We start from the raw sequence: 23,405 nt of genomic DNA, 5'->3' as shown, positions 1-23,405 counted from the left end.
ATGAAAAGCACTGCCTCCATTTAAAAAAAAAAATATATATATATATAGGCAAAAATTTCAAAAGATGTACTTTCAGCCAAAAAAAAAAAAGGAGGGACTGGAGGCTTACGTACAACGGGTAGTGTGCAGGTATGTCAGGGCATTTGTAACCACTTATTTCATGTGTAATTTTGCAGCATGTGGTAGTTTGCTGGGGCCGCCATAGCAGAGGACCACCAACTGGGTGACTTAAACAACAGAAATTTATTTTCTCACAATTCTGGAGATGAGAAGTCTAACAAAAAGATGTTAACAGGATCGGTTTCTTCTGAGATCTCTCCTCCTGGCTTGTAGACAGCCATCTCCTCTCTGCACGTAGCCTCCCCATGTCCTAACCTCTTCTTAGATGCCCATCGGTCTTGTTGCCTTAGGGCTCACTCTAGGACCTCATTTTAACTTAGATATCCCTTAAAAGTCTCTATCTTCAAATAGAGTCACATTTTGAGACTGATGGTTAGGATTTCAATGTATGAATTCAGGGGTAGGGAGGGAGCATGATTCAGTGTATAACATATACATATATAGTATATATGGATGGATACACACATAAACACTTGGTGGATTAATATGTTTCTGATAAACTCCCAATTGTTGGCCATGTTTACCTCTAGAGTTGGAATGGGATAGAAAGGGAGTTTTGCTTTTTTTTTACAATTTTAAAAGACCTGGACTTAATTCATGATTTTTTCCTTTTTGAGTTGTTTGGGATTGTCAAATAGTAATAATAAAATAGTAGAAATATCACATGTGGAAAGCATGTCATCAGAGACACAAATTGACCAGATGTCCTAGGTGCACCTGGAAACCGTGTTTCCAGCCAGCCTCCTTTGCAGGTATATTGAGGCTCTGTGGCTGAGTTTTGGCCAAAGGATTGTGAGTGAAAGGAGCCACTGTAAGACTTGGCATTAAAGTATCTCCCACTAGCTCCTTACCCTAACTTTTTTTCTTCTTGGCAGCTTGTTGAATGCAGAGGATCCAGTGAAGGAATTCCAAAGCCACTTTTTAAGGTGTCAGAGGCACAGGGTGGGGGTTCTGAGGAACTGGGATGGAAAGCTGTTCAGGATGGCTGCCTGGACCCACGTCTGACTTTAAGTCACTGTGTTTTAAGCTTATTCGTTCTAGCAACTGGCATTCATTACTCTGACAAATGTATCACCAATAGTTTCTTTCTATAAAGGAAATTTTGTCCTTGCAATGAAAAATGTAATATATATCCTCTGAACCTGAAATTACTTCCAGGAAAGGAAGTTTTACAATTAAAAAATCATAAGCATACTGGAGTTTCCTTGTGGTGCAGCGGGTTAATTATCTGGCATTGTCACTGCAGCAGCCCAGGTTGCTGCTGTGGAGCAGGTTTGATATCTGACCTGGGAACTTTCACTGCTGCAGGTGCAGCCAAGAAAAAAAAAACAACACAAAAAACAAAAACCATAAGCATACAAAAAATGTGCTTATAGTAAAGACATGCTTGCAACAGAGAAAAAAGTCAATATATTTTTATCCACTGGGAAGTGGTTAAATAAATTGCAGTGCTTTGATTTATTAACCTCTATACAGACCTTAAAAGGAATGATCTAGCTATACTACTAGCCTAGAAAGATTCTTATCACATAGAATTATTTATATAACAGACTTGGAGATAAATACAGCATGATTTGTTTTTATTAACATTACACTTAAAGACATGGTAAACTTGGGAGTTCCCATTGCAGTGCACTGGAAATGAAACCTATTAGTATCTATGAGGATGCAGGTTCAATACCTGGCCTCACTCAATGGGTTAAGGGTCCTGCATTGCTGTGAGCTGTGGTGTAGGTTGCAGATGCGGCTTGGATCCTGTGTTGCTGTGGCTGTGGCGTAAGCCAGCAGGTGTAGCTCCAATTTGACATCTAGTCTAGGAACTTCCATATGCCGTGAGTGCAGCCCTGAAAAGAAAAGAAAGAAAAAAGAAAAAAAAAAAGATGTGGGAAACTTAAGAAAAAATTAGGATTTAAAACTTTATTCTAATCAGTTGTTCTCTCTTAGGTAGATAGATTTTAAAAATAGCCCTGTTTCTTCACCTTTAAGCTATACTTGCTGCAACAGCTTTGTAATTTCTCCCTTCGGGAGGTGGAGTCCATTTCTTTATTTCTTAAGTCTGGATTAATACTGGGATTTGCCTTGGACAATTAAAAATGGTGGGAGCTACAGCATGTTGGTTTTAAGCCGTGCGCACATTCATTATCTTTTTTTTTTTTTTTTTCCCTTTCACGGTGCCACCACCAGGTGAGGCAGCTAGCAAGGTCAGCAAAGCTGATCAGACATGTATAAGCAAATCCAGCTGAGACCAGAGGGCAGCCCGTCACCCTGTGGACTCTTCCTTTTCTCTCCCCCCTCTTCCCTTCCTCCCTTACTTCTTTATTTCCTGTCTCTCTTTCTCAATAAGATAAGGTTTTCCTTCCTTTCTCTCTCTCTCTCTCTTTCCCTTTCTTTTTCTTTCTCTCTCTTTCTTTCTTTCTCTTTCTTTCTTTCTTTCTTTCTTTCTTTCTTTCTTTCTTTCTTTCTTTCTTTCTTTCTTTCTTTCTCCTTCATTTCTTTATTTCCCCCTCCCCCAGGGCCGGAAATCGAACTCAAACTGGAGCAGTGACCCAAGACACAGTGGTAACAATGCTGGATCCTTAACCCATTGAGCCACCAGGGAACTCCGTAGATTTTCTTTAAAATTGCCATAAAGGGTATGGGGTGTTCTGCTAATCTACCACATCTTCCGGGATAAGTCCTGTAGTGACTGGGATTAGGAAAGATAATTCTGAAACCTACAAAGCAAATGGACCCTTCATGAAGCCAGGGCACTGGAAAAAGTAGTGTAAAAATTATCCCAACAAAACAAAAATTATTCTCTAAAGAAAACAGCTTCTTGGTACATAGCCTTTTTTCCCTGCATTAAATTTTACCTGGCTTCTGTTGTTTGAAGTGGAAATGCATGTATTTCCCTTTTGTCCTCTGGTGCTGGTTACACAAGTTGTGTGGGCATGTTTTTATTCTTGCCTGCAGCATACATGCTCAGCTGACCCTCTGTCTCTGGATGTAAAGGGACTGAAGGGATGTAAAGCTTTTTATCTGGGGTTTGAAGAAATATCCTGGTGGGCTATCATACAGTTTCATTGCGATGGATACATTTTCACATGAGTGGCCTTCACTACGATGGGGAATTATTATGAATAGTGATACACCAAGAAGGTGAGTGAATGACGGTTCCAAGGACTGTATCACGTGGAAAGAAATTTTTTAGAAGGAAAAGCTTAATTTCATAAGAAAGTGATGAATAAAACTAAGGAAAACCCAGTAGTTTTACCATCACTGTATTGCATTGTCCATTCAATAATCTCTCAGACTTACTGTAGGGAGCAATTAGCAGATCCCTTCCTAGAGATAATGGAAACAAGCCATAGAGTTGAACACGAGGTTGGTACAGAAAAGAGTAAGTGCTGAACTGTTCCAAAAACAGCCCTGGGGTAGAAGAACAATATTAACTGTAAAACAGCAAAATTAAGAATCGTTTGAAGTCAGATTTCAATATGGTATTTTCATTTTCAATAGAAAGCATGAAATTCTATTCAAAACAGCGAAAGAAAGATCTTTTCTTCAGTACAGTGTTGGGTTTGCTGAGTAGAAGCCCTCATTTGCTGCTGCTTTTTCTTACATCTTCCCATAACTGTTCTCTTGCATGCCATTTACTCCATGGATATTGAAGTATGCTGGGCTGTTGAACTTACCCTTCGTTTTAACCCAGTGCTATGCTTATAGAAGATTCACAAATACTTTGAGTGAAAAAATGAACACGTCTCCCAACTGGATAATTCAAGTCACCTGATAGTCTTACAAGTGAATTGGTTAAACACAGAGCACAGTCAGTTAATGTTTAACCTCATGAGTAATCAGGAAATGCACATTAAATCATTGATGATACATTGCTTTTCACCTATCACACACTGCAGTGACTTGTAAATTGCTACAAGCTTTCGAGAAAGCAATTTGGCAAAATGCACCCTAAAAGAGTTCATACCCTTTGTCAGGATAATAACCACATCCAAGAATCTATTCTAAGGAAACAATCAGAGATACACAGATTTTATATGAAGATATTAGTTGTAGCACTATTTGCAACAGTAAAAATATTAAGATTTCTGAAATCTTAATGTCTGAAAATAGAAGTTAGATAGATTATGCTACATTTCTATGATTAAATGCTGTGGATCCAATAGTAATCACATGCTTAAAGAATATTTAATGACATGCACAATGTTTCAAGTTAAGTTTTTCATTGTGTGTGTGTGTATATGAAAGACAGAAAAAGAGAGAGATGTTTAGAAAAATCTCCTCTGGTATAGGCAAAAAAATTGCAGCTGTATAATATGTATGAACAAATGTTTTTAAAGCGTGTTAAAGCTTCTGTAAAAGATAAAAGGTGCTTTTATAGAATTCAAGAATTGGATTTTACGGAGAGGGCAAGACAGGGGGAAATTATGTTGTAAGTAAGGATAGGTGTTAGGTTTGCACATAGGAGTAGTCTGGGTTAAAGTCTTATGTGTAGGGGGAGGAAATAAATGACAGGGCTGAGAAGGGCTAAAAGTCAAATTGCGACTCACATAAAGAGAGGAATTGCTATAAAAGGCTACACCACCTTCCTCAGTAGGAGCTAGGAAAAATCCCTCCCTGGAGAGTTGGTAGGGATGTATGTCTATTTTGTCTTTGTTTCTGGGTGAAAAAGAAAAAGAATGGGAGAAAAATAAAACTTTCCTTGAGAGACGATATTAACTTTGCTTACACTTACTGGAAGTTTGGGCCTGAATTTGCATTGCAAGAGACATGTCCAAATTTCCAAGGTAGAAACTTAAAAGTGCTATATGCTGGTAATGACCCCAGAGCCCATGTTTTATTTGTCTCCTCTTCCTTCTATTGATAAGTACGGGTTTCCTACCCTAAGGATATGAGGATGGCTGGACACAGGCCACAGGGCTGGCCATGGAGATGGAGACCCACATGTGCTCACAGCCTTGGGGAGGATGACAGTGTTATGCAGCCTCACTCAAGGGTTGCATTTGCAAACAGAGGAACATACAGGAGGTGTGAGTGGCGGTCTCCCTAGTATTAAGAGGCCAAGGTCCCCCCTGGTTCCTGTGGGAGGATGTGATTGGCTTGTTTGAGTAACTCTGCAGGCTGGTAGGGAACTGAAGCCTGCTGTCCAGGAATAAGCAAGCACTGTGCTTGGTCTCCATTATATGGAGGGTGGTTGATCCAGAGGACCTTATTCAAGCAGTGTAGTGTGGAAAGAGAGTCATTGTTGGCCTTTTGATGCCCTCCACATTTCAGATGCCAAGGTAGTGCATATTATTGAATCTTAATTTTAGGCTTTAACCATGCCCAGAAGAAACAAAAGCAAATAATCTCTGGAGAAATGCAGCCTCAGGAAATCCACAGATGTGATATTCCAGGAACTATCTCTAGACATAGGAGAAACCAAACTGAGTGAGAGTTATATTAAACAAAGAACAATAGAATCATATCTTTAATCACTAGATGTTAGAATTATAGAAATATAAAATAATATGTTTAACATGTTTTTAAAAAGGATAGTATAAAAGAATGACAGAAGGAAAAGAGACTACCAAAATCGACCAGGGAAATTTGATAACTGAAATAAATAGAGATTTTAGAAATGAAATTTGAAACCGAATAAACTGATGAAACAGTAAATTAGAAACAGTTGTAGAAGGAATTAGCAAACTGGAAGAGCTACCTGAAAAAATGAAAGGTTAGGAGACTTGTACAAAAGAATGGCAGGCTCCAGAAAATATCTACTCAGTGTTTCAGGAAATAACAGGAAGAGTGAAGTAGAACTATTTCAATGTATAAATATTGAAAGAAAATGAACCTTAGATTCAGAAAATCCAGTGGATCACAAGCAAGCAAAAAATGAATATTTTAAAACTGAACAAAAGAAAAGTGCTTAACACAAGCCAGGCAGAATTCTAAGCAATTTACGTATGTTAACAGTTAATCCTCAAACGTGTGAAGTTTTTTAGGCACAGAAAACTTAAAATAATATGGCTAAGGTTTCATTGCTAGCAAATTATAGGGGCAGTCTGGCTCCTGACTTCTTGCTGTTAAGGATTCTATGGTACTGTCTCTTGAAGAGAGTCTCGAGTTGGTACATCTTAGTGCAAAATGGTAAGGTACCAAAAGCAGAGAGATCTTAAAAGCAGTAAGAAAGAGAAGACAGATAACCTACAAAGGAAAGATAATTAAATAGATAGCTGGCTTCTCAACCGAAATTGAAGCCAAAAGAAAAGTGCTTGGAACAAATAACCTTCAATCTGGAATAATCTTTCACGAGTGAAGGTAAAATAAAGACACTCAGCCCAATAAAAATGAAGAGAATTTATTACTAACAGGCACACAACAAAAACACACAAGACAAAACAAAAATCCCCAAACCAAAACATACTTCAAGTAGAAGGATTAAGGATGGAGGGATGAAACCTGGTATATTTGTGAATCAGTGGAAGGAAAACATGGGATGTGGGCAGACATTACAAATACTTCCATAAATCTAAAATAACCACAAGAAACATTTTAAAAAGATCCAAATAGTCATTCAGACATTATCAGACTAACAACAAATAGAAAATGATAGGCAATAAAGGGCATTGCAAAGTCACCATCTAAAACAGAAAGACACAGAAAGATTAAAGGATGGAAAACTATATACCAGGAAAACCTAACAGAGCCCAGAAATGGCTCTCACATTTGCTCTGCTCTCTCTTTCATTGCTCTGTTGTCTATCACAGAGACCTCTATTCCCAGGTTCCCTTGCCTTCTTGTTTACTGTAGTTTTGGTCCCTGGGAAAAGTACTGACAGAGACCAGAGGGCAGAAAAAAAGAAGACAGAAGAAAGTTAGCAGCTTTCTCTTTTCTGCAGCTCTGCCTCTTTTGGAAAGCCCCTCCCTCTGTGTTCAAAATAAAAAGTGACCTTGGCAGCCAAGGGGAGAGAGTTTGGGACATTTAAAAAACACAATAATGGAAGATAATACGAGAAAAAAGAATGTATATATGAATTGGCCAATTTTTGGACACAGCAGAAATTGACAGAACATTGTCAATCAGCTATACTTTAATAAATTTCTTTTTTTTTTTTTTTTTAAAGAAATGCCAGGAAGCCGGAGCTGGCTCTATGGGTGAGAGACTAGTGGAACAGGAGGTTGGTTTGGCAGGTGGGATTCTAGAATTCCTAGCACATTACAGACACTGGTAAGGAGTGGGTCTGGTTGCAGAGGCATGGACCCACTCTATCAGCAGCTGCTGAGGGTGGGGCAGGAGCCTGCAGGGGCGGATAAGGCCAGTGCAGCTGAGATTCAGGGGAGGGTTAGGCATCAGGTTCTCTTGGGCCAGGGGAGCCCCAGCATCTTCTACTGTCCTGAGTGTGCGTGTCCACCAGGAGAAAAGAGCTCCAATGGAGCCCAAACAGGGTCAGAGTGGTGTTATCTCCTGATACAGATTATGACCTTCTCTTGTCTGTGTTGCTAAAGTCTCTGGAATATAAATTCTAAGAGGATAGGACTTTGCCTCATTCATAGCTGTATTCCCAGTGCCCAGAACAGTGCCTGCCATACAATATTGCAAAAAATAACTTTCAATAAATAGGCATCAAAGTAACACATAGAAAAATGATAGTAACTAGGACGCCTGATTTTTTTTTCCTATTACTAGAGTAGACTAGGACTATAAATTAATATCATTTTTGAAATGGAGATTCTTTAATTTAGCTACATGGTTCCAGACTGTCAACATGTGTATAAAACACAGTCATCTCTTTCTATCTAATCATATCTTATCAGTGTCAGTAGAACACAATGGCCCTTTGTTGAAATATTTTTCAAGAGAATTTGCCTTTGGTGATAATGAAAATCTGGAAAGGAGAATCCTTTCAACTTCAAGACTTTTTGTTGTTGTTGTTAAAATGTATCACAGTCAAAGTTTTGTTTCAGTTTGATTATTAATTAAAACTTCCAACTGAGGAAGTAATTTTTCCCTTGTTAAGCATGATTGAATTAGGAAATGTAAGGAATGCACTTAAACTGTAATAAGAGTGTCACGTGGTAGTTTATTAAGCTTTTGGCTCTGATGTGCAGCCCAGAAAAGTCATTCTCTGTCTTCATGGATGAAAGGACTGAAACTGACAGAATTCATGAGCACGAAAACGTCTGTGTCATGCTTTGGGGAAGGCCAGTTACTTCGTCCAATTTCTAGTGCTTTTAGGCAGTAGGCAATCGTCATTTTAAGAGTAGCTACAAATATTCAGCTCTCTGTTGTCCTAATATGTGCCTGAATGTGACATCGAAGGAAGCAAAGACAATCATGACTCTTGATCTAAGGAGAGTTATGCATCTGAACCATGAAGGAACATGTTGGATAAGATTACCCCCGGAGATTTTTAGCACTTCTGCCTTTAGCCAGATCACTTACAAAGTCTGAGGCTGTCAAAACCAAAAGCATTCCCTTAACGCCTATCATTTCCAAGGTTTCTAGTATTATTTTCAGCACCACCAGTAGTCACTGTGCGTCTGCTTAGAACACTATGTAGTTTTGATACCCTTCAAGTAATTTCTATGTATTCTTTTTATTTATACAGATGGTCATGTCCTATGAGTAAACATGAAATAAATCTTTGTTGATAATGGTAATAATAAAAACCAGAAAATTTTTAGATATGAAAAACACTGTCAGGATTGTGATGCCCGTCTTAGAATATAAAGTGCATTCTGAGAATTAAGATGAAAACCAAACAATCCAATTGTGAAAGATCAGACGTTTTGAAAAAATTGCAAACTTGGTAAAAGCAGAAATTTTCAACTTAAATGGAGTGCTGAAATTGGTATGGAAGTGAAATGTTCTTTCAAGCATTTTAGAACCTTTTCTTTTGTAATAATAAATGTGGTTCCTATTATATTTCTTCTCTTTTGGCACTGTATCAATATGAATCATGATGAAATCAAGAAAATACATAATAACTGCAGACGGAAAAACACAGAAGTACTCATTACATTGTTAGCAAGTCTATACTGAGAAAAAAGCTTAGTGGTGGAATTTCTTATTCTAAATTTTAATGTTGGGGTAAAAAGTTATCTCCTGTCAACATTTATTTGAATCTGCCTAATTCTTTCTACTTCTGTAGCTAAAAGCCTCTACCACCTCCGCAGCAACCACCTTTTAACCTCTTTTCCTCTAATTCTGTCTCTCCACCATCCGCTCTCCAAAAGCAATCACAGTGATCTTTTAAAAATGTGCTTTGGGGCATATGCAATTTCCAAACACCCCATCCACAACCCCCCCTCCCCACCTTTCCCCTTAGGTAACCATAAGTTTGTACACTATTGTATATGGAATGGATGGCCAACAGGAAACTGCCGTAGAGCACAGGGAACTCTACTCAATACTCTGTGATAACCTATAGGGACAAGCGTCTGAAAAAGAATGGATATGTGAGGAGTTCCTGTCCTGGCTCAGTGGTTAACGAATCCGACTAGGAACCATGAGGTTGCGGGTTTGATCCCTGGCCTTGCTCAGTGGGTTAAGGATCTGGCGTTGCCGTGAGCTGTGATATAGGTCACAGACATGGCTTGGATCCCGCATTGTGGTGTAGGCCAGCAGTTACAGCTCCAATTAAACCCCTAGCCTGGGAACCTCCATATGCCATGGGTGTGACCCTAGAAAAGACAAAAAAAGAAAAAAAAAAAAAAAGGAATGGGTATGCGCATATGTTTAACTGAATCTTTTTGTTGCACAGCAGAAATGATCACAATGTTGTAAATCAACTATACTTCAATAAAACTTTCAAAAATGAAAAATAAAATAAAATGCGCTTTGGAACAAGTCTCTTTCCCACTTAAGGCTTCCCCAGATATCTTCTTCACACAAGATGCAAACCTGTATCCCTACCCCTGGCCTGGAAAGTCACATCTGATCTGGCCCCTGGTGACCTTCCTTACCTCCTGCCATCATCTTTCCTGATCACTGGACTCCAGTCACACCCACCTTCTTCTAACCCTAAAACACGCTGAGCTCTTCTATGCCTCAGGGCCTTTGTGCTAGCTGTCACTTCTGCCTGGGAGGTTCCCCTTCTGCCCAGAACATCTCAGAACTGCTTCTTTTTCTCCATTGAGCTCTCAGCTTAAATATCAACACTATAGAGGTGTTTCCTGGCCTTTCCCTGCCAAGTCACTACCTTGTCACTTTTTTTCTTTTTAGGGCTGCATCTGGGGCATATGGAGGTTCCCAGGCTAGGAGTCCAATCTGAGCTGAAACTGCTGGCCTACACCACAGCCACAACTCGGGATCTGATCCACGTCTGTGATCTACACCACGGCTCATGGCAATGCTGGATCCTTAACCCACTGAGCAAGGTTAGGGATCGAACCTGCATCCTCATGAAATACTAGTTGGGTTCGTTAACCACTGAGCCACAGTGGGAACTCCCACCATGAGATATTTTTGTCACAGCCAGATTGCTAAATGATTCAGTTCTTGCTGCTCAACTTCTTTACTTGTTTGCTGTGTAACACATACTGGAGAATGAACTCCATTAAGTCCAGGGACATAATATCCCCTTATTAACCCTATAAAGGCTGCAAGATCAGAGTTCCTGATGTGGTGCAGTGGGGTTAAGTCTTGAACCTGCATCAGAGATGCAGGTTCAATCTCTGGCCTGGCACAATGGGTTAACAGATCCAGTGTTGCTGAAGCTGTGGTATGGTATAGGTCCTAGCTGTGGCTCAGATTCAATTCCTGGCCCTGAACTTCCATTTGTTGTGGGTACCCCCCCCAAAAAAAGGCTGCAAGATTGGTAGTTTTATCCTCTATTTAATTTTTGATGGTTGGAATTTCTGTCTTCTCTACTTTTAGTCTTGTCTACTTTTTTTCATTGACTTTTCCAAAGAATCAGCTTTTTGTTTCATTGATTTTCTCTATGATATTCCTATTTTCAATTTCATTAATTTCTCTCTAATTTGTACTCTTTCCTCTTCCTTTCCCTGGGTTTGTTTTGATCTTCTTTTTCTATATTCTCAGCAAAAACTTAGGCTGTTTATATGAGTCCTTTCCTTTTTTAATGTAAGCATTCGCTGCTCTAAATTTACCTCTTAGTACTACGTAAGTTGCATTCCATATATTCTGATACATTTTGTTTTTATTTTCATTCCATTCTATGTATTTTAAAATTTCTTTTGAGCCTCCCTCTTTGACCAGGGAATATCTGGAAGTGTGTCTTTAATTTTAATATGTTTAGAGCATTTCCTGCTGGGTCTCTAGTCATGGAGGTCTAATTTCATCCTACCATGATCAGAGAACACTTGTTGTTTGATTTCAATCTAAATTTGAGGTTTACTTTATAGTCCAGGATGCATTCTAGCTTGGTGTGTGCTCTATGAGCTCTTGAAAAAATTTGTATTGTTGGAGTTCCCATCGTGGTGCAGCGGAAACAAATCTGACTAGGAACCATGAGGTTGTGGGTTCCATCCCTGGCCTCGCTCAGTGGTTTAAGAATCTGGCATTGCCCCGAACTATAGTGTAGGTTGCAGAAAACAATTGCTAGGGTACTGCACTGCCCCTATGTGTACTGATTCCCAGAATAGGGGTTAGTCAGATAATTCATTGCCTGAAATTTTGCCAGGCTATGATTTCCTTATTTGAAATTCAGAAATCTTATAATATTGGTGAGTGCCCAGAATGTGTTTATGACTGAAAAGGATGAGACGGGGATGTTCTGTTACACAAAGATAGTACTTTTGCTTTGTGTTATCTACCAATTAGTACTGTTACGAAGTAGACATTTCTTGTTACATTGATCATATGCTTTGTTTGGAAAAATGATGTCCCAGTGCAAGATAAAACATTTATTCCTTAGACTAGTGTGCAAAGGCTTTTGTAATCTAAACTCAGTGGATCTCTCCAGACCCTCTACTCCCTCATGCACATCCTACCTTGAAAAACTATTTGCAGGAAGTTCCCATGTGGTATAGCAGGTTAAAGGTCTAGCCATGGCACAGGCTGCAACTGCAACATGGGTTTGATTCCTGGCCCAGGAATTTCCACATGCTGCAGATGTGGCCAAAAAAACCGACACACAAAACAAAACAAAACTATTTGCATTTCTAACGCTCTTCTTCAGTCTGAATCTTTTTTACATCCTATCCCATTTCTCTGAAATATCCAACCACATGTCATTATTCAGTCTCCAAAAAGATCTGTCTAGCTTTGTATTTATTTTGTGTTATTTTTTCATTAACCAGCACAGGACTGTCAAAATTTAGAATGTTCTTAGTTAAGTTTCTTTCTTGGATGACTTTTAGAATCTGAATCATTAATTTAATCCACACTGGCATATTATACAATGATATGGGGTCATCTTTAGGCAATGGCAGCAGCAGCTCCCAACCATGGGTATGCTATCCATTGGTCTTCATTCTAACATATGAGCCAAAAGGACAAATTTAGGTCTAACGGTTCATAGGAAGTCATAACATTGCATACTTTTTATGGCAGGCTGGAGAGATGCTCATCAAACTCATTACTTCTCTTTGAGCACACAATTAACTGTTACACTGCATTCCCTAGCCTCGGAGAACATAGATGGGGCCATATGAATAGTTCTAACCAAGGGGGTTTGAGCAGGAGTGACATGTATCATGTCTAGATTGAGGCAGATAAAAGTAATTGTACCTCCTCCATATCTCATATCCTCCCTCTTCAACTCTACCCTCACCACCTTCCAGATTACTGGTAAGAGGCCAACCTTTAAACTATGCAGTGAAGATGGTAAAGATTCCACACAAAACACACTGGAGTGGATTGGATCCCCCATCCCCTACGCTGAAATACACAGAGGTTGTTATTTTCTGCTGTTAGCAGACTCTGACTAATACATGTTTCATTATTTAGCCAAGTACCCTCATGATTACTATCTCTCTGGCACAGAAACTATGATTTTGAAGAATGATGAATATCCAGCAATTTTTCTCATACTTTTTATAAACTCATATAGCCATAAATATTTATTAAGTCTTAACTCTATGGGATTACCAAACTCCAAGTAGGGGAAAAGTATTCCCTAAGGAATTCTTGACTTATACATAATAGGGATAATGCCATAGCAATCTGTGTGTGCTCATTCATTTTACCCAGGCTTCTCTGAAGGTGCCAAAACTTGCCTGGGAACCCATGCCACACGGCATTCTGGGTCTCTTAGGGAAGTCTTGTGCACTAGATCCTATTTCTTTCTGCCGACCCAAGGATACTCTTCCAGAAATTCTCTCCTTCCTCTTCTGCATCATCAGTGTTTTTGCTCTCTGATGGTTCTTCCTATCACCACGCCAACATGCTATTGTTTTTCTCATGTTACATAGAAATTCTCTGAACACCACATCTGCCTAGTTTATATTTTCATTTCTCAGCTCCTTTTTGAAAGAGAACTTTTCAGAGAGTTGCTCATATTTGTTTCCCTTCCTTTTTCCTGTTCTTATTTTCTCTTAAGCCCCCAGAAGACTTTTGAGAACCCCACTGAGCTACCCTTGTCAAGGTCACCAAAGAATATCCACATTACATTCAGTTGCCAGCTCTCTTTTGTGCTCCCAATTGGTACTTTCTTCCTGTGGTTTGAGGAAGTCTCTTTAGCTTTTCCTCCAAGTCACTGGCTACTCCTTCTCAGTCTTTGTCTTAGTGGTTTCCCTTTGTGGTCCATGAGGCCTTGATTGCAGAGTGCCATAATTTTAGTTCTTGATTTTCTTTTTTTCTCACCTATTTATACTCATTTTATACTCACATATATGTTGTCCTCATCTAGTCTTGTGTCTTTGAAAACCCTTCAAGGCTGATAGTTCCCAAACTGGTGTCACTAGCTCAGAATTTTTTCTCAAATCACAGATTCATCACTCCATCTCTCTATGAATATCTCCACTTGGGTGAACAGTAAATAATAAGATGTCTCAAACACACACTGTCCACCTGATAAAACCTTAGGTTTCTTTCTGCTCTTTCTATGGAGAATCTTTCTCATCTCATTGGAAGATAACCCTGCATTTCCAAGTTTGGGGAGAAAGACCTTGGGGTTATTCTTGATCTTCTCTTTCATGCACACTCCACCATCACATCTTCAGGAAATCCCTTTGGCTCTGTTTTTAAGATAGATTCAGACTCTAAAGTCTTCTCACTGCCTCCACCATTACTATGCTTCCTTTCCTACCTGGCCTCCCTGTTTCTATTCTTGTTTTTCTACTATCTGTTCTCAACAATAGACAGGTTGATTCTCATAAAATGTGAGTTAATGGTTTCCCTTCTCTCCTAGAATTCTGCCCGTGGCTGCCTATTTCATAAGCGCTGAGGCCAAAGTCCTTACAAGATCTTACATTTTCAGGCCCCTGATTACCTATTTGGTCTCATTTCCTACTTATCTCCCTCTTGTTCACTCAGTTCTAGTCATTTTGCCTTCCTTGCTTTTCCTTGGACATGCCAGGAATTCTCCTAACCTGTGCACTGTCATTTCCCTCTGATAAGAACACTCTTCTCTTAATTATCAGACTCCTTCAAGTTTTAATTCAAATGGCAACTTTCCAAAGAGGCCTATGCTGGGCACCCTATTTAAGATTGCTGCCAGTCTTTCCTCTGTTCCAGCTCTCCCAACCCCTTACCTTGCTCCATTTTTTTTTGCCTTGCACTTATAATCTTGTAATACTCTCTATAATTTACCTATTTATTATGCTTTTGTTTTTTGACAGCCCCCACTTCACCCCACTGCCACTAGAATCTAACTTCCACAAGGGCAGAAAGTTTAGTCTGTTTTGTTCACTGATGTATTCAAGAACCTAAGAAAGTGCCTGGCACAAGATACATGCATGATACATATTTATTATGTGAGTAAATAAATGAATCTTCCACTTGAGAAAGTCAAAATCATCATCAAAGATACTAGAAATTCCCATTTCTAATCACTACAAATTAGTGACTTTCATCTTGTTTATACGAAAAAACAATCATTTATCATCTAACAGATCATGGAAAGATTCACAAAACAACAAAATATGTAGTCTGGCACTAAACTAGTAAACAGCCAGTGTTATTTTTCCAATGAACATCAGAGGACCTTTACCAAAAATAGAAGGTCTTTGATGCTGAGATATAAATAAAAGCCAACACTCCAGCTTAATTAGATTTCGCAATTCAGAATATGAACAAATCAAGTCTTTGTAACTATTTTCGATGCTTATTAAAATACATTATTCATATTAACATCATAAATCATACTTGGAATGTATTCTTGATTTGCTTTATTAGTCCTGTGGTTGCATAAATGTAACTATTGATTGCTTTTATATTATCTGAAAATTGCTTAAACTTGTAGCTTCTAAGCTAATGTTTCTCAAAATGTGTTCTAAGAAACACATTTTGGACTCCACGTTTCATGAAAATGTGGAGTCCAAGCTCAGGTGAGTTGGAAAGACACTGACTGAAACAGGTTTCTTTACTAAGGGGCTACATTGTGAATTTCAATTTTTAAATTTGATGGGCAGCACTTCCTAAAGTTACTTGATCACAGAACCTTTAGTCAAGGATCATTTTAACTTTGGGAAATGATGTTACACACAAGTAATATATCAAGTACCAGATATTTGGTCAAATTTGTGATGGTGTTATCTCTTCACAAAAGATTACTTAGTGATAGCGATTTGTAGAATATTGGTTATACAAGTAGAAAAGTTTGCAGATGTCTGGATAGAAGATATCCAAAACCTAGGTGGAAAAATAAACATTTATAATATACTAACACAGAGGGCATGGAGGTGTCATGATAGTGAAAACTAGAAGGAAATGGTAAATACAGAAGGAATAAAAGTTGAGAAAAGGATGGAGAGAGAGTTAAAAAAAAGACCATAATTGATGCTTTTCTTTCCTGTTAATGCAGCCAGAATCCAGATTTGGGACCAAAAAAAAGGAGAAAGCTCTATGGAGAGCCCTGAGCCTGTGTCTTAGTGAAAATGACAAGAGTGGAGGCCCCAGCTCTAGTCTTCACTCTTTTTCTTCCTACATTTGTATGAAAGTGATCAAGAGTAAGCAAAATGTGCATTTCATACAATATGGTTGCTTTTTTTTTTTTTTCCTAAGAAAAGAGCAAATAGCCTCAGGAAATCAGATTCTTGTGACCTTTGTTACTCTTTATTACTAAAGTAGTGTTCATTCTCAGACTCTAAAGGACATCTGATTAGTAACACATGGGTGACATCATTGAAAAAGCATAATCTGTGTGTCATGAAATGTTACTTGAAAATAGTAGTGGGAAAAAGTTTTGTCATTTGGGGAAGGATGTCAAGAAAACATCTCAGTCAGTTATTTGTTGGATTTATTGGTGAAAAAAGCACACATTTTTACTGATTTGACTTTGGCTCAATATTGAACAATTCGGGGCTACAAAACTGCACATTGAGATATCGCTTAGCATTTGAAAATTATGGTTTATATTTGACTATGCTGCTAAATGGCCTATAAAGAATTATATACATTTGATATTTAATAGGTTCAACAAATATACCCCCTGTTCCTGAGGATGATCCATTTTAAGCAGGTGAGTTCAGTATTTATGGAGCAAGGTTATTTAGGAGTGAGGCATATCATTTGAATAAGGCTATATTCTGACCAGTTGGTTCTCACATTGTATTAGTTAATTGATGCAGCTTACTTACTTAGTTTTAATAATATCTATTACTGGGTTAATACCTTCTGCACTCTGTGTGGATGCCAGGGAGAGGTAAAGTCAATTGGGTGCCTTTCCTCCTTGGGTGCTGGTCTTGACAGTGGCTTCTGCAGCGTCAGAACCTGCTTTTCCAGCCCAGTGGCTTCTGCTGGATTGTAAACCATCGGCTTGCTTTTAAGAGTGGGAGCAGAGCCTATAACGACGACAGCCAGTCCCAGCTTAGTTCATTGCTTCTGCCACCTGCCTTCTGGCTTAATGTTGGAAGCAAGAAGCATGCAATTAAGTATGAGGAAATGAAAATAAATGACACCGTTCATTGCACATTACAAAGTGCCTGGCAGAAAGAATGCTGTTTGTAGAGACCCAGTGGCTCTACAGAAAATGCGATTCTGCCTGAGAACATGCTGGGGACTGAGACAGTGACCCACGTTTTCTCTGTAACCTATTGTGACCATAAACCAAATAAATTACAGGTGCAACTCTATAAATGCCCAGGACATTTACTGTTTAATGATTTGTAGAGAGTCAATAATTAAATTTGAGTATAAGGGAATATAGTCATAGTGACATGTTTCAGCTGATTTGTCAGGTAAATTCTATAAAACATAATGACTTTGAAGTAAATAATTGATTCCTTTTGGACGACCAATCATTTGGAAATTGTTTTATAAAATAACAAATATTGGAGCCCAATTTATTTTCACAATCATTTATTTAAAAGGTGTTTAAGTATTGGGCTCACTCATAAAAGAATAAGTGGATGGGTTCTGGATGCTCCCTTAAGTTCTATACATGGATAATTCTGCCTCTTTTCCAGAGCTGAGGGTGGCACATTGCTCTTGATGCAGAACCCAGGGGAGCACCTCTGAGCTGGCAGAGAATCTCAGAAGCCTTCCGTTTTCTATGACTTCATCCTAAGATTTAATCTAGTTAATCAAGGCATCTTTTGGACTTGTATATCACTTCAAGGAGACAATAGCCTTACAGAGCTTTCCACCATACAGACTTAATACATGCTGCAGAGAAACTGCAGAACAATTTATTATATGTGATATCTTTATTTTTAACATTTTTTTTTGTCTTTTTAGGGCTGCACCCATGGCATATGGAAATTCCCAGGCAAGGGTTGAATCAGAGGTGTAGCTGCCAGCCTATTCTACAGCCACAGCCACATGGGATCCAAGTCACATCTATGACCTACGCTCACAGCAATGCCGGATCCTCAACCCACTGAGCGAGGCCAGGGATCAAACCCACATCCTCATGGATACTAGTCTGGTTCATTACTGCTGAGCCATGACAGGACCCATGATATCTTTGAAATATCAAGAAGGTTGGGGATTTGTATTTAAGAAACTGAGGATTGGTTCTTACAATGAATCCATCATCACTACTTGGAGGAATCCCATGTTACAAAGAATGGATCCTGCAGGTTTTTTCTTTGTGCTGAAATCTGCCACGGGCAGGGGAGAAACAAGCTCTGGTCAACATTCCAATGATGATGGGCCTGGGAAACGGTCCCTCTGAAACTGGATAAGAACCCAGTGATTAACAGTACTTGATGTTTTAAACAGTTATGGTAATTTAAATGGCTGATGTCAACATTGCTACTATCAGCAGCAACCTAATGCTTCAAGTTTCGTTAAAAATCATGTATTTGAATTCACATTTTCATGTTGACTTGCTCAGCAAGTAGAGCACAGAAGTTACAGATCCAGATGGTGGATGCCATCATGGCCTTGGATGCACTGCCTGGAACCCCTTCATAAATGAAGAACTTATTCTCTCGGCCACCAGGATGCTGCTGGAAGAGGGCTCTTCCTTGTGGTTGTCTTAGCTCGAGACCACTGCCCTCCTTGGCGTATATATCTCCTTCTAATGACTGATCGGCATGGGATGGAGGGACCTGGCTTTCTTGTCCTAACTCAGAACTAGGGAGTTGGAAGGGATGCAATTGGAAAGTTGGTGACAATGACATCTGGGGAAAATATGTGGATAAATCTCTACAAATGGTCCCAGAGTATATGAGAGCTGTGTCTCTTGTGACCTCAGCAGAACTGGATGATAGGATTTGTTTTGTTGATATGGGTCTCCCTTCCCCAGGTACCTCATCTTGCCCAAGTGGCCATGGTGGCAGGGATCAAGGGCGCACATGGGCTCAGCAAAATAGATGTCTGCTCACCGAGGCTAGATGGCTGCAGCTCCTGCTGAATGCTCCATCTGCCAGCGCAGAGACCAGCGCAGAGCCTGCAATGGGACACACTTCCCCAGGGGATCGGCCAACCACGTGGTGGCAGGATAATTAAGCTGCAGCACTTCCATCGAGGAAGGGGCTGCATTTCATTCTTGCTGGAATAGATTATCACACTGGGTGTGGACTTGCTTCTCTTGCCTCCAATGCTTCTGGAAAACCCACCATTTGTGAACTCATAGTCTGCCTTACCCACTGTCATAGCATCTGACACATTAGCACTTCCCAGCAAGGAACAAATTATACTTATATGGAGCCAGGGGGTCCATGCCCATGGACTTCTCTGGTCTTAACTGTGTTCACCACCATCATGAAGCAGCTTGCTTGTAAAATGTTGGAGTAGCCTTTGATACAGTGAGTTATGGTATCAATTAGGTGACAATGCCACATGGGGTGGGACAGTGTTCTCCCGGAGGCAAAATATGATCTCACTTGGCATCCAATACACAGTGCTATTCCTCCCATAGTCACCCATCTGGGAATGAAGGGGTGAAAACAGGAGTGTCTTTGCTCATTACAACCCCACAATATCCACTACTGAAAGTTATACTTCCTGTCACTGCTACTTAAGGCTCTGCTGGTCTAGAGGCCTTAACTTCCAAAGGGAAGAATGATTTCTCAGGGGAACCCCAAAATAGTTCTACTGAACTGGAAGTGAATATTGTCACTTGGTTTAGAAGGATTTTTAAAATTCCAAATTTATCTTCTTTTCTAGAATTGTCTTCCATCTCTTTGACTTCTAACCAATGTTTATTTTCTGTAGCTATACTTATATTTACTTACAGAGAAAGAGAACATAAGAGTAGCACACTCCTTCTTTGTCAGCTATCAAGAGGAGAGGGACATTATTTTGTAACTCAAAGCAGTAGCAACAAAGCAGGAAAAGCTCAGGCTTTGAGCCAGATGGGCAGCTGTGTTCAAATCCCAGCTCCTTGATCTACTAAATTACTTAATTTTTCTGAGACTTAGTTTTCTCATCTGTCAAACAGGGATAATGATACCTGTTATATATCCATGTGGTGAGTGTGAAATAATTAAAGCAGAAGCAAAGCACATCTTGGACTCAGCCTAGTGCCTACTTGGTCATCAGGAGGGACAGTGTTGGTTTACGCTTCCTGTCTTGCAATCATTATCATAATGATATTAATTAGGATTTATAACTCTGTTAATGATTATAATAATTACTAATAGCACACCATTTCAATCTCAGAAGTTAAGATGATGAATTAGATGTTCACTCTAATCATTGTCAAATGTTGGTTTGCATTTGCCACTCTTTTATTGCTTATTGTTGAGAAGATTGCCATAAAGTAGGTAGAATTCAGAAGTAGTGTTTACCTATGACTTGTAAACTCAGGTTTTGTTTTATTTTATTATCATTATTATTTTTTTGCTGCACCTGCGACAGATCGAAGTTCCTGGGCCAGAGATTGAATCTGAGTTGCAGCTGCAACCTATGCCACAGCTGTGGCAATGCCAGTTCATTAACTCAATGGACCACAGTGGGAACTCCCTAAACTTAGATTTTAAATGATTGCTGGAACTCCAAGTTTTATTCTGAATAAAAGAGAGCGTAGGTGTTGAAATTTGACCAATGATGAAAACTGATTACCTTATTCCAAGGGTTGGCTTTATTCAAGGGGATGATAAAACTGATACCTTCCATTTCAATAGAGTCCTTGAAGAAATCTTATGATAAGTCACATTTAAACTTTATGATGTGAAAGGCTAAAAAAATGTTCAGGAGAATCATTGCTGCCTCCCATTTTTAATCACTTTTTAAACTGGGATTTCTTGTGCATTTTTGCACACAAGGAATTCTAGTGGGTAGGGTCCTCAGTGGCTTTCTTGGCATGTTCACCAGAGGTGAGAAGTAGGCTCATGCCCCTCCATAGCCTCTGAGGATGCGTTTCTTATCCTTTCTTTGCTGGACAATTTAGAGAAGAATGATCTGTCAGAGTATTTATAGAAGCCATTAGCACGATGAGTGAAGGCTTCGGATAACTGATGGCTCTTTAAAAATATGGCCTTAAGAAGAGGAAAGAGAAACTTGTAGGGTGTCTTCCAAATAGCAGATTGCTATATTTGGGTGGTCTGAGGATTATGACAAATGTCAAGGACCACACACCGCACAAAAACAGCTCATTATAGCTGCACACGCAGAATGCCATGTTCAAGGTTGAGTGGCTGATTTTGCTGCAAACACTAATTTCCAGATTATACAATTTGAAATTTTTAATTAGCCATGAATCCTTGTAGGGATAACTTTGCTATGCCTCTTTATGTGTTGTAAAAATAAGTCAGACTCTGCTTCAGCCACCCAAGACCTCCAATAAAGGTTTCTGTGTGATAGTGATAGTTTCCTCTTCAAATGCTAATTTTGAAAATTCATATTTCAGAAGAATTAGTGGCTCAATTCTGTGGTCATTCTGCATTTCTAAATGTCATTAAAATTAATGAATTCTGAAAATGAAAAGAATAAAGCTGGTCTTTTCAGTTTGACTGAAATGTTCCTATTGAATAACATCAGATCCAGTAAATCACTTAAATCTGTTGGTGATACACACCTTTTAAATGACTGTTGGATTCATGCACAATACTTTTATTGTTGAGGATGTGGTGTGAACAGTATGGAGGACAAAATAATAAAGATTCATTGAGTGTCCTGAGCTATTTAGACTCAATATGCATCATATTGAGAGAATGCAAAAATTCAATGAAATGCCAAAACCACCATCGTTGGTAATGGAGGCATTCCAGAAAAGATTGCATTCTTAGGGATGTCGCCAAAAGATATTTTAGTGTGTGTTTGTACACAAAAATATGAATAAATATATATGGAAAAATAGAAAGCATATACTATATATGGATATATATTTATATTTGTATATATATATTTATATTTGTGTGTATATATATATATTTAGAATGTTACAACGGACCAGATAATATAATTCTATGTATTAAATGCAGGGTTACAGATGGACTACCAACATTCTTGCCTCCCTTATTTAACTTTTGCATTTCTTTCCTCTACTGAGCAGGTTATGTCAAATCATTTCCTACTGACTCTATGAGTGTATGTTTTCCCTCTATTCCAGATCCCTCCAAATTCATGTTGTAGAGAGTCTATGTAGGATAGTGGATTTTCTTCTGAAGTTCTAGAACTCAGATGTTTCTATAATTTTCTTGTGGGCTTAAAGCTTCAGGAAGCCAAAAAGTTTTGATTCTTTAATGTTTTTTCCTGTAGGCTGTTCTAAACCCGTGCCATCTAAACCAAGGGGTGCACTGGAGTTGCCATTGTGGCTCAGTGACAACGAACCAGACTAGTATCCATGAGGATGTGGGTTCAATTCCCGGCCTCACTCAGTGGGTTAAGGATTCGGTGTTGCTGTGAGCTGTGGTGTAGTTCACAGACTTGGCTTGGATCCCGAGTTGCTATGGCTGTGGTACAGGCTGGCAGCTGTAGCTCCGATTCAAGCCCTAGCCTGGGAACTTCCATGTACTGCAGGTGTGGCTCTAAAAAGCAAATAAATAAATAAATAAATAAATAAAATAAGAGGTGCACTTGTGCAACCTTGTGATTTATCTGTAAGCATCCCGTCTTGTATGTGGGGACACCAAGGTATAGAGAGGTCAAGTGCCTCCTCTGAGTTCAGACTCGGTCATAGGAGCCAGAGCTGGAGGGCTGTCTCTGTGCATAGTGTGACCAGGCGGGTCCCCTACGGTGTTTTGGGTGTTGGGCCCTCTCCAGTACCATTTTATAGCTGTCTCATCTGTAAACATTGTTCCTGAGATGTACACTTTATTGTACCCAGGTTTCAATCCATTTCCTTTGGTCTCAGAACCAAGGGCTTGGTTTTCTTCAGAACAATCATTTCTTCAGATTTTCCTTTCGACCCAGTTTCTCTAGCTCTCCTCTACATTTAGAGGGTTATTTTGTACAAGAATATTTTCTTCTTCTCTGTGGGGACACTATGGGTGAGATAAAAGTCGAGGTCTAGCAGTTCCATAACAATCAAATTTTCATCCTTGATTTTCCAATTTTGTTTTGTAGGATGTGAAAGTGATCAGCTAAACACTGTGCGCCTAAGTATTTTAATCTATAAAGTGATGCCATTTGGGCCTGCTTTCTTCACAAGGTTCATGTAAAGAATAACATATAAAATAAATTTGAGGAGTTCCCATCGTAGCGTAGTGGAAACACTCCAACTAGGAACCATAAGGTTTCAAGTTCGATCTCTAGCCTCACTGAGTGGGTAAGGATCCTGCATTGCCATGAGCTGTGGTGTAGTCTGCAGACATGGCTTGGATCTGGCATTTCTGTGGCTGCGGCGT

The 23,405-nt window shown here is 39.2% G+C and overlaps 1 long non-coding RNA gene across 7 annotated transcripts in view; it reads left to right on the top strand.

The window, feature by feature from the left end:
• The window catches only part of LOC110260289, a 57,147-nt gene that overhangs the window by 16,866 nt on the left and 16,876 nt on the right, over positions 1-23,405 (top strand). For 3 of the 7 annotated variants that reach the window (XR_002343310.1, XR_002343306.1, XR_002343305.1), the window contains 2 exons: positions 16,031-16,175; positions 16,640-16,687. The exons of 1 other annotated variant lie outside the window; for it this stretch is intronic. This is a non-coding gene — a long non-coding RNA (uncharacterized LOC110260289). Of the gene's footprint in view, positions 1-10,438; positions 16,688-17,633; positions 23,327-23,405 lie in introns of those variants that run through there. 3 more of the 7 variants (XR_002343308.1, XR_002343309.1, XR_002343307.1) reach the window with 2 other exon arrangements.

Source organism: Sus scrofa, chromosome 4 (assembly GCF_000003025.6).
Source record: "Sus scrofa isolate TJ Tabasco breed Duroc chromosome 4, Sscrofa11.1, whole genome shotgun sequence".
NCBI lineage: Eukaryota > Metazoa > Chordata > Mammalia > Artiodactyla > Suidae > Sus > Sus scrofa.
The sequence above is the reverse complement of the archived record's forward strand: the minus strand, read 5'-3'. Positions and strand labels throughout refer to the sequence as shown.